The following is a 16561-nucleotide window of genomic DNA, read 5'->3' as shown; positions in this document are numbered from 1 at the left end:
CTCCATCTCTTCTAATTCAAGCTCTGTTCCCTTTTTGCTGCAGATATGTGCTAAATTTCCAAATGCCTCTAGGTCATCTTCACTTGCACTTCCTCTGGATATCTCAAATCTCAAATTGAACTTCCCAAACTGTACTCATGTCCTTGCAGAAGGCACATACCCTATCAATTAACCCAATTTGGCTAAAAAAAATTTATTCTCCCAAGCTGGAAATCTTGGAAGTAATCTTTGTCTTCTTCTTTATCAACTATATACAATCTCTCATTAACTCATATTGTTCTTTCCTTCAAATGTTTCTTGTAAGCTTCTCTTTATCTTCATTCCCTTCATTTCCATCATACTATGAAAGCCCTCAATACCTTACACTTGCATTATGGCGATTGTATCCCAATTGATGTCCCTGCGTCTACTCTTTCATTCTAATAAAGAATCATTTATTCTCTTTCCAAGCTAATCATTTATTCATCCATTCAACAAATAATTAATGAATGCCTCCTATGTCCAAGGTTTATGGTTCCCCAATGCTAGGTCCCAAAGGGGTTGCGTTTCAGAAAAAATTAAGGTATAAGCTTTGCCTAAAGATGACAACAACCCATGAATCTTAAAATGTCCATTCCACTTTGACCCAGCAATAGCACTTCTAGGTATGTATCCCAAAGAGATCTTAAAAAATGGGAAAAGGACCCACATGTACAAAAATATTTATAGCAGCTCTTTCTGTGGTGGCAAAGAATTGGAAATTAAAGGGATGCCCTTCAATTGGGAAATTGCTGAATGAGTTGCGGTATGTGAATGTAATGGAATATTATTGTGCTAAAAGAAATGATAAGCAAGTGGACTTCAGAAAAACCTGGAAAGACATGTATGGACTGATGATGGGTGAAGTGAGCAGAACCAGGAGAACATTGTACACAGTAACAGCCACATTGTGCAATGATCAACTTTGAGAGATTTAGCCCTTCTCAGCAATGCAAGGATCTAAGATCTCCAAAAGTCTCATGATGGAAAATGCTATCCACATCCAGAGAAAGAACTATGGAGTTCGAATGCAGATCGAAGCATACTATTTGCTATTTTTTCTTCTGTTTTGTTTTGTTTTCTCTTTCTTGTGGTTCCTTCTATTGGTTTTAATTCTTCCTTACAACATGACTAATGTGAAAATATGTTTAATAGGAATGTGTATGTAGAGCTTGTATCAGATTGCACACTGTCTTGGGGAAGGAGGAGGGGAGGGGGGGGAGAAAAAATTTAAAACTCAAAAGCTTATGGAAGTGAATGTTAAAAACTAAAAATACATTAATTAATAAAAAAACTTAAAATAAAATAAAATGTTAATTCCAGTCTTGCATTTCCTGATCAAAGCAAAACAAAAACAAAAACAAAACCTCCAAAAAACAAAACAATTTCCTATTGCCTAGTCATTAAACGTAACTTTTTCTACCCACCTATGAAGGCCTCTATAGACTATCCTCTAACTATTTAACTTCATTCCTCAACACTTCCAAATACTGTACCTACCCTCCAATTCAAATATTTATTCGCCTTATTTTACCCTGTAACATACACATAATGCTTATCACCACCTCCATGGTTTTGCTTCTACTATTTCCTATGCTTAGAATGTCTTACCAATCAATTGATAAATTAACAAGCATTTACTACATCAAGGACTATACTAAAACCATGGGGATACAAAGAAAGACATAGACCCTGCTCTAAAGGAGTTCACATTCTAATGGGTAAGATAATGGATAAATAAGTACATTAAAGTGGATGGGAAATAATTTCAGAAGGAATTGTTTTAGCAGCTTCAGGGTTTAGAAATGTCTTCTGAAGTTGGTATTATTTGAGCTGATTCTTGAAAAAAAACTGGGGAATCTAAGAGGCAGCAGTAAGGAGTGAGAGCATTCCAGGCATTGAGGAAAGTTAGGATAAAGACTCAGAGATGAGGAATAGAGTGTTTTATGAAGGAATGGCAAATAGGGTTCTGTAAATTCTTTGTCTATCCAAAATTTATACATCTGTGGCATAGAGCTGGCACAGTGGATAGAGCACTGGCCATGGAGTCAGGAGGACCTGAGTTCAAATCTGGCCTCAGATATTTGACATTTAATATCTATGTGATGCTGGGCAAGTCACTTAACCCCAATTACCTCAAAAAAATAAATAAATAAAATTTATACACCATATTATCTAAATTTTCTATGAAAATTGAACCTCCTACTATCAATATCCAAATAATTTAGTCCTCTTGATATCTTCCATCTCTGAACTGTTGCATATGGGTTTCATATCAGAGAAGTCAGCACTTAATTACTCTTTAACTATCCTAATTATGCTTTCCTTGTCTCCCTAGTAGATCATAAGCTCTTAAAAGGCAACAAGTATCAAATTCTTACTTCTGTGACCTCTGCCACAGCATCATTATCTGCTCTGAGCATAAAATAGGTTACCTTAGGTACTCTTTGATGGATTCTTTAATAGAGAAATCAGTTGATTAATCAGATAGTTCAGAGCACCAAAATTAACATCTACTAAAAGTATCCTATATTGTCACATCCAAACTTTTGCCCAATAATACTGCTTTACAACGTGAAACAAATATCCCTGAGACCTTTGGCCTGACTAAAAGATTTGGCAGGTCAAGAATAATTCACCATTATTGTTGTTTGTGATTCCATGCATAACACTAAGAGAATTCATCTTAGCAGCATAGGATATACTAGCAAGAGCATAAAACATGGAAAGGGAAGGCCTGGCTTAAATTCTTTCTGTAAAGCTTAGTATCTGAGTGACTTTGGGACAATTGCTAAACCTTCCTCAAGCTGTCATGTCATCCATAAAAGGAAGGGTTTGAATTTGAGTATTCTTAAATTCCCTTCTAGCTTTAAATCTCCTTTTCAACATCTACCCTTCTTCGACATTCAAATCAATATTGAATAAAAAATCTGTGATTAAAAAGGTTTGAGAGACATAGTTTCTGGGTATTTAACCATTTTATTAATGAGGCCAACACATTATTAATAGAAGGATGGTCATTTAACTGTCTCTCTCTTAGATCAAAGACAATCATGTTGGCAGGCTCACAGTTTATAAACCCTTCTTAAAGTTCAATAAGGGGCTGAGAGTGACATCATGTCACCCTTGGACATCCAAATCACCACCACCCTTGGGCAATCTATTAAAAAAAATATGGCCCACCCAAGCCCAAGTGGAACACAATAGCTACTTCACTTTGGTGGGATCTGAAAAAGAAAGTTAGTCCAATCTCTTACTAGCAATGTCCTTCAAAAGACCAAACTTTTAAAATCAGGACTTTAGAAAAATTTGGGGAGGGGAAATTCTGGATATTCCCAGATCATTGGTTATGAATAGTCCTTTCTCTCAAATCAGAAGCCAAATATAAAATGAAATCAATAAAGTAAAGCAAAGCATTGTGTCCCATTCTACTCCCCACCCTGCTTTCCTGCCTCCTTGTGTGTGTGTGTGTGTGTGTGTGTGTGTGTGTGTGTGTGTGTTGTTTTCTCCTATTAGATTATAGCTCCTTTGTATCCCTGTTGTTTAGCACATGGTAGACACTAAGTGTTTATTGATTTAGATTGGATTATGTTGTAAAAGAACTAAAAGAATTTATCATTCACATAATTTTCTAATCATGTTTACTACATGTCAATTCACTAAGACACCATAAATATAGGAGATACATGAATACATATGTGTGCATAAACATATAGCTAAATTACACTAAAATTGCATTTTCCTGTTTTACATGTTGCAACCCATGTGAGGAAATAATAGATCGGTATGATGATGGATAACTGCTGTCTACTGAAAAGCTCAGACTCAATGCAATCACCAGTATAGTAACACACAAACACACACACACACACACACACACACACACACACACACCCCTACACACACAGAGTTGAATCTAGGGTGAGTCAAGAAATAAAATAAGAATGATGGATGTCAATAGGACTGAACTCTATGGGACTTGAGGATAGTCAGTGCTATTAAAATGATATAGAAGGTATTCTAGGATTACAAGCTCAAGATTCAGGGAAATCTGTATTTTGAGAGAAAAAAAAGAAGAGATGCAGTAATGCTTTCTCAGATAAAAGAAGATTTCGACTGAGAGGCACTCATGCAGAATATTAGTGTCACCAAGCACAATAATAAGGGAACAGAACCTTGCTCAGTGGGTAGTATATAGCAATTGATCAGTGACAAGTATGTGAAAAGGTAATTGTAGATATGGGAGCCACCTGCTCCCTGCTCTCCCTACTAGTTTTATGGAAATACTGGCATCCACTGGAATTTATCCCATTGGTCACTAGTTTATTGATTTTTTTTTTGGTTTGCTTTATTTTTAGATTTGTTTTCTAACAAATGAACAAAACAGGATAGCATAGCAACCCTATTCACTTTTTCAGTCTGACTTTACAGAGCGAACTTTGATACTTTGGTATGTTTTGTGATGCCTCTTTAATCTGCCTAGATGAACAAAGCAAAGAGTCACAATCTTTAAAGCTGTGTAGCTACATTTGACCTCAAGGCCATTTTTTCTGAGGATGAGAGAAGACACTTTAGAGGAAAGGAATGATGCTTTTGAACAAATACTTATTTAACTATAAATGTCTTTTTGCTAAACATATTTAGAAGCCTTCAAAATTCTTAGGCATTAATTATCAACATCTCCTACATTAAAAGATACTTTTAAAACAGCGCTTCAATTATATACTTAGGGAAATTGTAGTGCAAAGAGTGTTTTACTTAGTATTAGGAGACCTAGGTTCAAAACACAAGGCCCAATGCTTATTAGCTGTGTGACAATAGATAAGTCAATGTACTTAGGACTTAGTTTCCTTATCACTCTAATGGGAATAATAGTAGTTGAACTTTATATCTCAGAGTTATTGTAAAGAAAATGCATTGAATATATACATTTTTATACATGTTATGACTAGTATTATTACCTTCATATTTGCTTAAAGAGCAATAATTTCTTTCCACATATGTCAAATTATTCAAAAATACAGTAACCATTCCTATTTTGTTCAGATTCTGTGCAGCTTTGTCTCAACCTGCAGATCTGCACATCAGATCTGCAAATACCTAGTGCTTCTGTATTGAGGGGAAGTATGGAAGGGAACAAGTATTTATTAAGCACTTACTATGTGCCAGATCTGTGTTAAGTGCTGAAGATGTGAAACAAGGCAAGACAGTCTTGTCACAGAGTAGAAGACTCAGCGAGCCAAGAATATAAACTTATGCCACAAGGTCATGCCCTATTTTCATATTTTTCATTCATGACCAAGTTACTTCAATCCTTCAAAGAGAAAAAAACCCAAAATTGTGCTTATAAAATTATTGAACTTTCATGAAAATTTAGTTTCTTTTTTTTCATTAAGTTGAATATTTTCTGTAGAATGGTTATGCAGTTGCACTTTCAATAGCACTATTTGCCTGTTGAAAACATTCTATACTATTCAGATTGGCAATTAAGACTTGCTAAAATCTAGCTTCTACCTATCTCCAAAAATTTGTATTTGAGGTATTTCTCCTAAGACCCTCCATTCTAGCAGCCAGTCTATTTGAATATCTCATGTACATTCCTAACTTGCTCATGCTCATTTTTCCATCTGTAGATGTAGGAAACCTGCCATCTTTGCAGTAGCTAGCTCAAGCCCTTCTTTCTCCATAATGGCTTCCAAAGCTACCCTGACTAGAGTGCTTTTCCTTCAATCTCATATAGCACTTATTGCATCATGCTTTGGATTTCCTTTGTAATTCTATGCATGCATTATCTCTCCTTATTATTTATTTATTTATTTGTTTATTTTTTTGGTGAGGCAATTGGGGTTAAGTGACTTGCCCAGGGTCACACAGCTAGTGAATGTCATGTGTCTGAGGCTGGATTTGAACTCAAGTCCTCCTGACTACAGGGCCAGTGCTCTATCCACTGTGCCACCCAGCTGCCCCCCCATGCATTATTTCTCAAAATAAATTATAAACATCTTAAGGATAGGCAGCACCTAATTACTCTTTGCATACCCAGTGCCTAGGATGGAGTTTTTACATGTGTTAGGTGTTCTATAAGCTCGTTCTTGTAAAGATGGAAGATGATGTTTATAATGCAAAAGCTGCTGTTAGTGATGTTAGTGATGTTAGTGATGATAAAAATAATTGCTCTGAGAGAACAATAATTCACAAAGATAGCAGATTTAAAGAAAGAACTCTCCATTTTACATACATACATTTTACATACAATATGTTTCATTATGAGGTTTATTACCAATTTTCTCTGCAAACTATGGTTATAGAAAAAAATATTTTAATATAGTGCCTATCATGTGCCAGTTACTGTGATAAGTGCTTTACAATTATGATCTCATTTGATCCTCACAACAATCCTGGGAGATAAATGCTATTATTATGCCAGTTTTACAGATGAGGAAACTGAGGTTAACAGAGGTTAAGTCATTTGCCAAAGGTTACACAGCTAGTGAATGTCTGAAGCCAAAACTGAACTTAGATTTTCTTGACTCCAGGCCCAGTGTTCTATCCATTGAGACACATAGATGACACTAGGATGACAGGAGAAACAATCACTTCTTGTTGGTGAAACATACTTGGTCATACAAAAATACACATGTTGCAGTGGATAGAGCCACCTTTGGAACCAAGACCTGTGTTCAAGTCCTGTCTCTTACAAATACTTGTTGTGTAACATTGAACATAGAACATAAATTATCAGTGCTTTCAGCTACTTTCTAAGACTATCAGCTCCAGAGAAGGTGCTTAACTGTATTGGTAGGAAAAAGTTTCCTCATCTGGGAATTTCTTCAAACCATGAAATTACACATCTTGTCTCTATCCTCTATGGAATTAAAATGGATATGAAGCTTCAGTTTTATTCCGAGTACTTTAAATAAATAGGGTTTTTTCTTGGTAATTGATATAATGAAAAGAAGTTTTAAATGAGAATGTTTGAGTGTGTCAAGTTATCTTGGATTTTGAACAGTTCCAGGAGTATTCAGAAGATTTGAATAAACCTTTCCGCAGCACCAGGTTTCTCTGGAACACCCAAAATGACTCATTTCCTCTGGTTTGTAGAAGAATTTGTCTCCTTGTTATGGGTGGTATAGTTATTACCCTGCAAATATCCACCTTAGCTCATCACAGACTATTTCCAGTGTTATTCTTAACACGAAGAATGCCACTGGACATATTATGGCTAGAGGAGGGTAACATAAAGCAGAATTAATAACAGCTAAATTGACCTACAAAAACTCCACCTTCCCAAAGAAATTAAATCTATCTATAGTCATATGAAAAAAATGCTCTAAATCACTATTGAGTGGAGAAATGTAAATCAAAACGACTCTGAGGTACCACATCACATCTATCGGATTGGCTAATGTGACAAAACAGGAAAATGATAAATGTTGGAGAAGATGTGGGAAAATTGGAACATTTATGCATTATTGGTGGAGTTGTGAACTGATCTAACCATTTTGGAGAGCAATTTGGAACTATGCCCAAAAGGCTATAAAAATGTGCATACCTTTTGACCCAGCAACAGCATTTCTAGGTCTGTATCCCAAAGATATCATAAAAATGGGAGGACCCACATGTACAAAAATATTTATAGCAACTCTTTCTGTGGTGGCAAATAATTGGAAATTAAGGGGATGCCATCAATTGAGGAATGGCTAAGCTAGCTGTGATGTATGAATATAATGGAATAATATTGTGCAATAGGAAATGATGAGCAAATGGACTTTCAGGAAAACCTGGAAAGACTTGTATGGACTGTTGCTGAGTGAAATGAGCAGAACCAGGAGAACATTGTACACAGTAACAGCCATGTTGTGTGATGACTAACTTTGATAGACTTAGCTCTTCTTAGCAATGCAAGGATCTAAGATCTCCAAAAGTCTCATGATGGAAAATGCTATCCACATCCAGAGAAAGAACTATGGAGTTTGAATGCAGATCGAAGCATACTATTTGCTCTTTTTTTCTGTTTTGTTTTGTTTCTTCTTTCTTATGGTTCATCCTATTGATTCTAATTTTTCTTCACAACATGACTAATGTGAAAAAATGTTTAATAGGAATGTATATGTAGAGCTTATATCAGAGTACACACTGTCTTGGGGAAGGAGGAGGGGAGGGAGGGGGAGAAAAAATTTAAAACTCAAAAGCTTATGGAAGTGAATGTTGAAAACTAAAAAGAAATTAATAAAATAAAAAGGAAAAACTGGAAAAAAAAAAACCTTCAACTTCTATCTCCATGCCTTTTCCCTGGCTGTCCTTCATACCTTGACAATTCTTTCATCTTACTTCCTCACCTCTTATGATCCTTTCTTTCAAAATTCTGTTCAAGCAACACTTTCTACATAATGCCTTTCCTAATCCCCTATTTCTTAACCCTCACCAAAAAAACAAACAAACATTTATCTTTTATTTATTCTAAATTTACTTTGTACACATTTTCTCTCCTGATGGAATGTAAGCTCTTTGAAGCTTGAGCGTATGTCAAGTTTGTTAATATTTTCCCAGTGCCTATAATAGTGTATGGTGTATACCATTCATTAGTACAGTACTTATTGACAGGTTGGTTAAGACATATCTAAGAAATGACCATTAATGTATACAGTTTAATTGGAGATATCATAAGTCCAGATGTCATTAATTTCCCTTGATTTCTAGATGTCTCTTCATTGTTGCTAGTCAGCTTGTGGTATTGCCACTTTTCCACCTACCTACTGACTTTCACTCAGAGGATGTCAAAAGTGAAAGAAATTAAATATCACTTAAGTCATCAATCTTATTTTATTTATATTGTTTTATCAAATATTATTATTTTATGTATTATTTTATGGCACAAAGTAAGGAATGGACTTAAGAAAAGTCACACAGAGAATCAAAACTGGAGCTGGAACTAGAATTCAAGTGTCCTACCTACAAGTCTGGAAATCTTGTCATGACTCCATGATGCTGAAGCAGTCTCAGGTAGAGTTCATAAAGGTCCAGTCTAAGAATCCTGAGGCTTGGTTCCCTGCTAAGGACATGTAGATACAACTCCCAAAAGAAAGATGTAGTAAAAGAGAAACACTCTCTCATATCCATATTTTATGATGGGCATTAATATGCTAGATTCCATATTTTAGGATGGACTTGAGTAAAATTAAGAGTGATCAAAGGAAGACAACTGGAATAGTAAAGGGTCTCAATACTATGGTATAGGAGGATCATTTAAAGAACTGGTGTTGTTTAGCTTAGAAAAGAAAAACCTTAGAGAGTACTTGATACCTGCTTAGTACATTTAAGGGCTATAATGTGAAAACAGTATTAGATTTCTTCAGCTTAGTCTCAGATGAAAACTTGTAACAAAGAGTAGAAATTGTGAAGAGACAGAGTTAAAAATTAAATGATATAAGAAAACACTTGCCCATAATTAGAGCCATACAAAAATGGCCCAAGTAGTAGTAGCTACCTCTTCAGTTGAGATCTTTAAGGAGAAACTAATGGCCACTCATCAGGTATGTCATAAAGTTGATTCTTATGCTGGTAGGGGTTGGATTACATGTTCACCAAAGTCTGTTCTAAATCTGAAATTCTGTAATGCTGTGAAGGTCACTCATGGGAACAAACACATTTTATAAAAGGACTAGAATAACTCAATTCAATTCACTAAACACATCAAGTTCCTACAGTGTGCTAGTTACTTTTTGGTACTGGATAAAAAAAGCCAGAAATGAAATCATCCCTACCTTCAGTACTTTCCGTTCTAAAAGATGCCAAATTGAAATCAGATCTTTGGAATTTATGAAAAGTAAAATTTGTAGCTTTGCCCAAAAAGATGATATGGTAGGTGGAAGAAAGAACACTATATTGGGAGTGATAGAAGCTGGCTGCAAATCCTATTCCCTACTATTTACTATATGAGTGTGGGCAATTTATTTAATATCTAAGCTCCAGATTTTTCATCTTTAAAAGTAGAAGTTAGACCAGATGAATTCAAAGGTCATTTGAATTTCTAAATCCAATGACCTATCCTATATCACCAAATGAACTATGTGGTTTGGTTGCAATTAGATGCTCCATATCCATCTGCATGGAAACAAAATCCTATATCAGCTGGGTGAAATTTTTGTTTTTGTATTCCTGTGTGTAGCATGTAGTAGGTACTTAATAAATGCTTGTTGATTAATCATAACAATAATCATAACATTTATATATAGCATGCACTATATGTCTAGCACTGTGTTATGTGCTTTATAATTATTATCTCATTTGATCATTACAACAACCCTGAGAGTTAGGTGCTATTATTATCACCATTTTATAGATGAGAAAACTGAGGCAAACAGAGGTTAAGTGACTTGCCCAGAGTCACATAGCTACTAAGTGTCTGAGGCTGGATTTGAACTCAGATCTTCTTTGACTCCAGGTCTAGTGAACTAACTAGTGTGCTAACTAGTTTTGGCTGACTGATTAAACAAATACAGTTTTATGTGATCCTCTTACCACATACTTCATCCAGTCTGTTCACTGAAGAGGATATATAGTCAATGTGTGCATTTAGGTGATAGGCAGGGCTGGCCTTATAAATATATATTGATCAAGATCTAAATCTACACACACACACACACACGTGCACACTTGTGCATTTGTGTGTACTTCATGAAGGAGGTTATACCCAAATGAAGCCTTGAAGGAAGGAAAGAAGACTCTCAGGAGGCAAAGATGTGAGAAGACACCATTCTAGACATGGAGGATCAGATGCTTAAATTCATGGTGGTAGGAAAAAGGTGATGGAAGATGGAGGAATGGAGAGTACTCTGGATTGCAAGGAAGATAGAGGTCATGAAGGAAGAGGAATAGTATGTGACAAGGCTAAAGCGATAAGTTGGGGCAAGATTATAGAAGGTCTTGAATGTCAACAAATGACTTTTGTTTTTTGTTTTTTTTTTTTACATTTAGTGACCAGTGAAGAGCCACTCAAGTTCTTTGAGTGGCGGAGTGGCATGGTTAGACCTATTCATATGGAAAATTATCTTTGAAGGGATATAAAGCATGGATTAGAGATGGAGAAGACAGGAAGAACAGTTACTAGCGTACTGCTACAATATCCAAGTGATAGGAAATATAATGAGGACCAAAACTAGATGGTAACTATCAGAGTAGAATGCAGAGGGTTGATACCAAAGATGATAAAAAGGTAGAGTAGCCAGGATTTGGCCGCTGATTGGACATGGTGGGGTGGCGAGAAGAGGTGGTCATTTAATTAACAGGGAACATGATTCAGTAGAAAGAAAGAAAAATAGGAATGCTTTATGAAGTTAGCTGAAGTGGAGAGATATACGTAAAATAGCTTACAGAATCAAGTCCAAAATGCTAAGAATAGCCATACATCTTGCAATACACTATAGTTTTAGATATTTTTATAATAATGTCTTAGATACTTTTATTCTTATGAATAATAATGATGAAATATGCTTATGTTTCTATTAATTAGAACCTGACTGGAAATTTAATAGTATTTAACCCTGGGGACTTGATTAATGAAACTCTAAGATACAACAATATAGAGGGTGGAGACCAGTTGTTAAGCAACAAATAAATGAAGCAGTGTGAGCCTGCTCTCACAGAGTATGAGGGAGTGTCTGTCTGACACTTCTTAGAGCTGACATATAGTTCAATTCAGGAATTACTGATTAGGGAAGTACAGTATTTCAGTGCTTTGAAAGTAGAAGGAGAAATGAGAGTAGGATTTAGGAAGAAAGCTCTTTTTTCCCCAAACCTTAATCATCAGATCCCATTTTGCCAGCTTTGGCCCTACTATCTAGGGACTCACTTGAGTTGGACCTAAGATAACCTAATCTAATCCAGCAGACCAACCCTGCTCCCCTGTACCTCTTACCCCCCCCCCCACTTAAAAAAGGTAGGCTATAGGAATGTAAGGTCAGAAACTGCCCCATGAAGATCTGTTCCCAGACTTATGTAACTCCAACCTAGGTGAGACATCTCTCTAGGTGTCAGGGGCAGTCATAGGCGTATTTGCTGAGTCAGTCTACTGAACAAACTTATATTGAACCTGCTTATAACTCTCTGCTCATTATTTTTTCAACTTCCTGAATTGATTGGTCTTATGAAGTCATCCTTCTGGTTCAAGTATTCTGGACTAGTAATCTCCTGGGAGTTACTACTGAGAATGTGCAGAATATCATGCATTAGGAATTTTTCGGGATGTTATTAATTTCAGAGGTTCATTGATCACTACCAAAAGTAAAAGTAACTTAAGATGTTTTAATTGCTGTCCCACAAAAAATAACAGGGTTGTTTTTGTTTGTTTGTTTGTTTGTTGTTTTCTTTTGTTTTGTTTTAGTGAACTACTAGTATTTACATTCACTGAAGAACTTTGCCCTTTTGTGTGGTGGTCATATAAGGATATCAGGCAGTCAAATGTAAACTCTGGAGGGGAGGGACTGTTTAGTCTTTTTAATCTTTAGCAAGCAACACAGTGTTGTGCATATGCACTTAATAAATACTTGCTGATTGATTGATTGATTGCCTGTGATATCTTATTTCTTGTTGCTTTGGATCACAAAATGAAAGTAAATCTCCCAACTCCTTTATTTAAGATAAGTGAAAGTGATCCTGGAAACCATCTTATCCAAGCCTCCTCATTTTTGACCCAAAAGTGTAAAGTAATTTTCTGAAGGTTAAAAATGTAGCACACAACTGCACTGGAATTTGAACTGAGGTCCCATGACACTCTCTGCCCTGCACACTGCATCTTCCTTTTGAAAATTTGAAAACCATCCTTTCACTTATTATAGCTTCCTTGTCTTTCTTGTGTCTTTTGACTTCACTTACAGCAAGTATGTCAGTATTAAGAGAATTCAATTTTTCCAAAAGCATTCATTTGTAATTAGACAAAGATCTGATAAATAGAATAGCAAGGATAAATTAAGCTTTATAGTCAATGTAATTCTCAGTCCCAGCTCCTTTTGCCCCATCCCACCTCTTTTTTATTTTTATTTTTTTTAGCCATTTCACTATTTTTACTTTGGAAAAGGAAAGGAATAACACAAAGTGAAGAATAAAGTTTTTTATTTGTTTCATAGTTTGACATGGCCAAAAACATTACGCAGCTTGGTCAACGTGCTAGTGATTAGCTTTACCATAATTTCTAAGTTGTTCCTCAGACAGAAGACATTGTCTGTCACTGGAGATATATTAAAAGACTTTCCTAATTGTTAGAAAATGCCAGAATTTCTGTTCAGCTTAAATAGTTATTAAGCCCTCTGTCTTATTTCTGAGCCAAGACAAGGCATGAGAGTAGAACTTTTGTTGATTTAACATATCTAATTTAATTAAAGCAGATTCCTTCCAGGCAGTCCTTGTTACTCCCCTTTTTGAATCTATAAATTCCTTCTTTAAAGCTCACCCTATAATAACTTACCCTTATTTGCTACTCTATAGTCCCAGGCTACGCCATCATACCTCATTTACTTTAATTACTGAAGTAGCAAGATTCTTTGGAGGCAGATGGTAAGGTAAAGGCAGGGACTCATCTGAGCTCAAATTCCTGTTCAAACAACTTTAAAATAATACCACAAATCTAATTCTGGAATGGTAACACCAACAAAAAAAAAAATCAAGCTGAAACAATTTTCCAGCCCAAGACAATTTAGATGATGGGCAGGAAAGGTCTATCTCACCTGTGAGGTGTGGTGGTCAGGCCTACAGCACTGTGGAGTGCAGGAAACTCTACAACAAACCAGTATCAGGTGTCAGGGGCTGCTGCATCAAGCGTTGCAACTTTGGTAACTCTCCACCCACAGATTGTAAAGGGATCAGACAACTGGTCAGAAGGAGATTTTGGGAGACCCTTTGTTGGCACAGGGTGTAGGATTCTGTTGCATTGCTTATATGAGGTTCAGGGTAACAGTTCCAAGTTGAAGAGGAGCACTAGCACACTGGCATTGTAGCCAAAGGGGAGTGGGAATCCAGGTCACAGAGCCACAGAAGAGAAGAATGCTTGTGGTTGCTCAACTAGGAAGAAAGGGCTGTAGCCTCAGGTCCAAGGAAGAAAGGAGTACTGACACTTGTGACCACAGGAGAACAGGAAAATGAATCACAATTCCAGGATCATAAGGAGTGAAGGCATTTGTGGTCCCAGGAGAACAGAGGCTCTGTTCACAGGTCCAGGGTAGAGAAGAGTGCTTGTGGTCACTCACAGACAGAGCACAGAACAGGACAGCAGTGAACACAACTCTACTTAGATCATACCACCTTGGAAGAACTGAAAACTTACAGATATCCAGAACTAGCTCTGAAAACAGTAATGTGAAAAACCTGAAGCTTGGGACAGTGGCCCTTGCACCCTGGGAGCAGAGTCTACCTTTAACGTATTTAAAAGTCTAGAAATAGGCTGGGAAAATGAGCAAACAATTAAAACAGCCTGACCATAGACAGTTACTATGCTGACAGAGAAGATCAAAACACAAACCCAGAAGAAGATAATGAAATCAAAGCAGTTGCATGCAAAGCCTCAAAGAAAAAGGTAAATTTGTCACAAGAAAAGAACAAAAGAAAGAAAGGAAGGTGGGAAGGAAGGAAGCAAGCAAGAAAGATGAAGAAAAGAAAAGAAATCCTGGAATAGCTCAAAAAGGAATTTAAAAATCAAATATTTAAAAATCAGAGGTATAAGAAGAATTGGGAAAAAGAAATGAGAGTGATGCAAGAAAATAATGAAAAGACAGTCAAGAGCTTGGTAAAGGAGGCACACAAAATACTGAAGAAAATAACAACTTTAAAAACAGAATTAGCCAAAAGGTAAGAGGCACAAAAATACACTGAAGAGAAGAACTGCTTTAAAAAGTGTAGTTAGACAAATGGAAAAGGAGGTACAATAGCTCACTGAAGAAAATATATTTTTTAAGTTAAAATAGGGTAAGTAGAAGCCCCATGAGACACTAAGAGACAGTAAAACAAAATTAAAAAAAATAAAAATATAGAAGGAAATGTCAGATATCTCATTAGAAAAACAACTGACCTGGAAACTAGGTTGAAGAAAGATAATTTTAAAATTATTAGACTGCTTGAAAGCCTTGATCAGAAAAAGAGCCTCAACATCATCTTTCAAGAAATTATCAATGAAAAATAGCCCTGATATCCTAGAAGCAGAGGGTAAAATAGAAATTTAAAGAATCCACTGATCATCACCTGAAAGAGATTCTAAAATGAAAACTTCAAGGAATATTATAGCCAAATTTCAAAGGAGAAAATACTGTGAGCAGTCAGAAAAAAATCAAATATTATGCAGCTACAGTCAGGATCACAGAAGATTCAGTAGCCTCTACATTAAAGGAGTGGAAGACTTGAAATTTGATATTCTGGAAGGCTAAGGAGCTAGGATAACCACCAAGAAAAACCTACCCAGCAAAACTGAGTGGAATCCGTTGTAGGGTGAGGGGAGGTAGGAATTTAATGAAATAGAGGATTTTCAAGCACTCCTGATTAAAAGACCAGAGCTTAACAGAAAATTCAACACTTAAACACAAGACTCAAGAGCATCATAAAAATGTAAACATGAAAAAGTAATCATAAGAGACTCAATCAAGTGAAAGTGAAAGGTAGATTATTCCTTGCTCTTTTAATTTGCTTGTGGTGTCACTCTTTATGTCTCAATCATGCAACCATTTTGACCTTATCTTGGTACACTGTGTGAGATGTTGATCTATACCTGATTTGTATCCTATTGTTTTCCAGTTTTCCCAACAGTTTTTTGTTAGATAGTGAGTTCTTATCCCAAATCTGGTGTCTTTTGATTTATCAAAGCTAGGTTACTATGATCTCTACCAAACATTTAAAGAATGATTAATTCCAATGCTACATAAACTATTTGGAAAAATAGGCTTAGAAAGAGTCCTACCAAAATCCTTTTATAACGTGAACATATTGCTGATACCTAAATTGGGAAGAGCAGAAACAAAACAAAGAAAGAAAACTATAGACCATTTCCTCTAATGAATATTGATGCAAATATTTCAAATAAAATACTAGCAAGGAGATCACAGCAATATATTACAAAGTGATAAATGAAATTTTCTGTAAAATGATAAAAAAAAGATAGTGTCTATCTAAAACCATCAGCAAGCACTATCTGTAATGGAGATAAGTTAGAAGCCTTTCCAATAATATCAAGAATGAAGCAAGGATGCCCATTAGCATGATCATTATTCAAAACTGTTCTAGAAATGCTAGCTGTGGTAATAAGAAAAAATCAATAAACTGAATGAATTAGAATAGGCAAGAAGGAAACAAAGCTTTCACTCTTTAAAGATGAAATGATGTTATACTTAGAGAATCCTAGAGAATCAACTAAAACCTAGTTGAAATAATTAACTTCAGCAAAGTTGTAGGATATAAAATAAATCCACATAAATCATCAGCATTTCTATGTGTTACTGACAAAATCTAGCAGAAAGAGATAGAGAAATTCCATTTAATATTACTGCAGACAATATAAAATACTTAG

This window comes from Vombatus ursinus, unplaced genomic scaffold (assembly GCF_900497805.2).
Source record: "Vombatus ursinus unplaced genomic scaffold, bare-nosed wombat genome assembly UNPS02014812.1, whole genome shotgun sequence".
NCBI lineage: Eukaryota > Metazoa > Chordata > Mammalia > Diprotodontia > Vombatidae > Vombatus > Vombatus ursinus.
Note: the sequence above shows the minus strand (reverse complement) of the source record.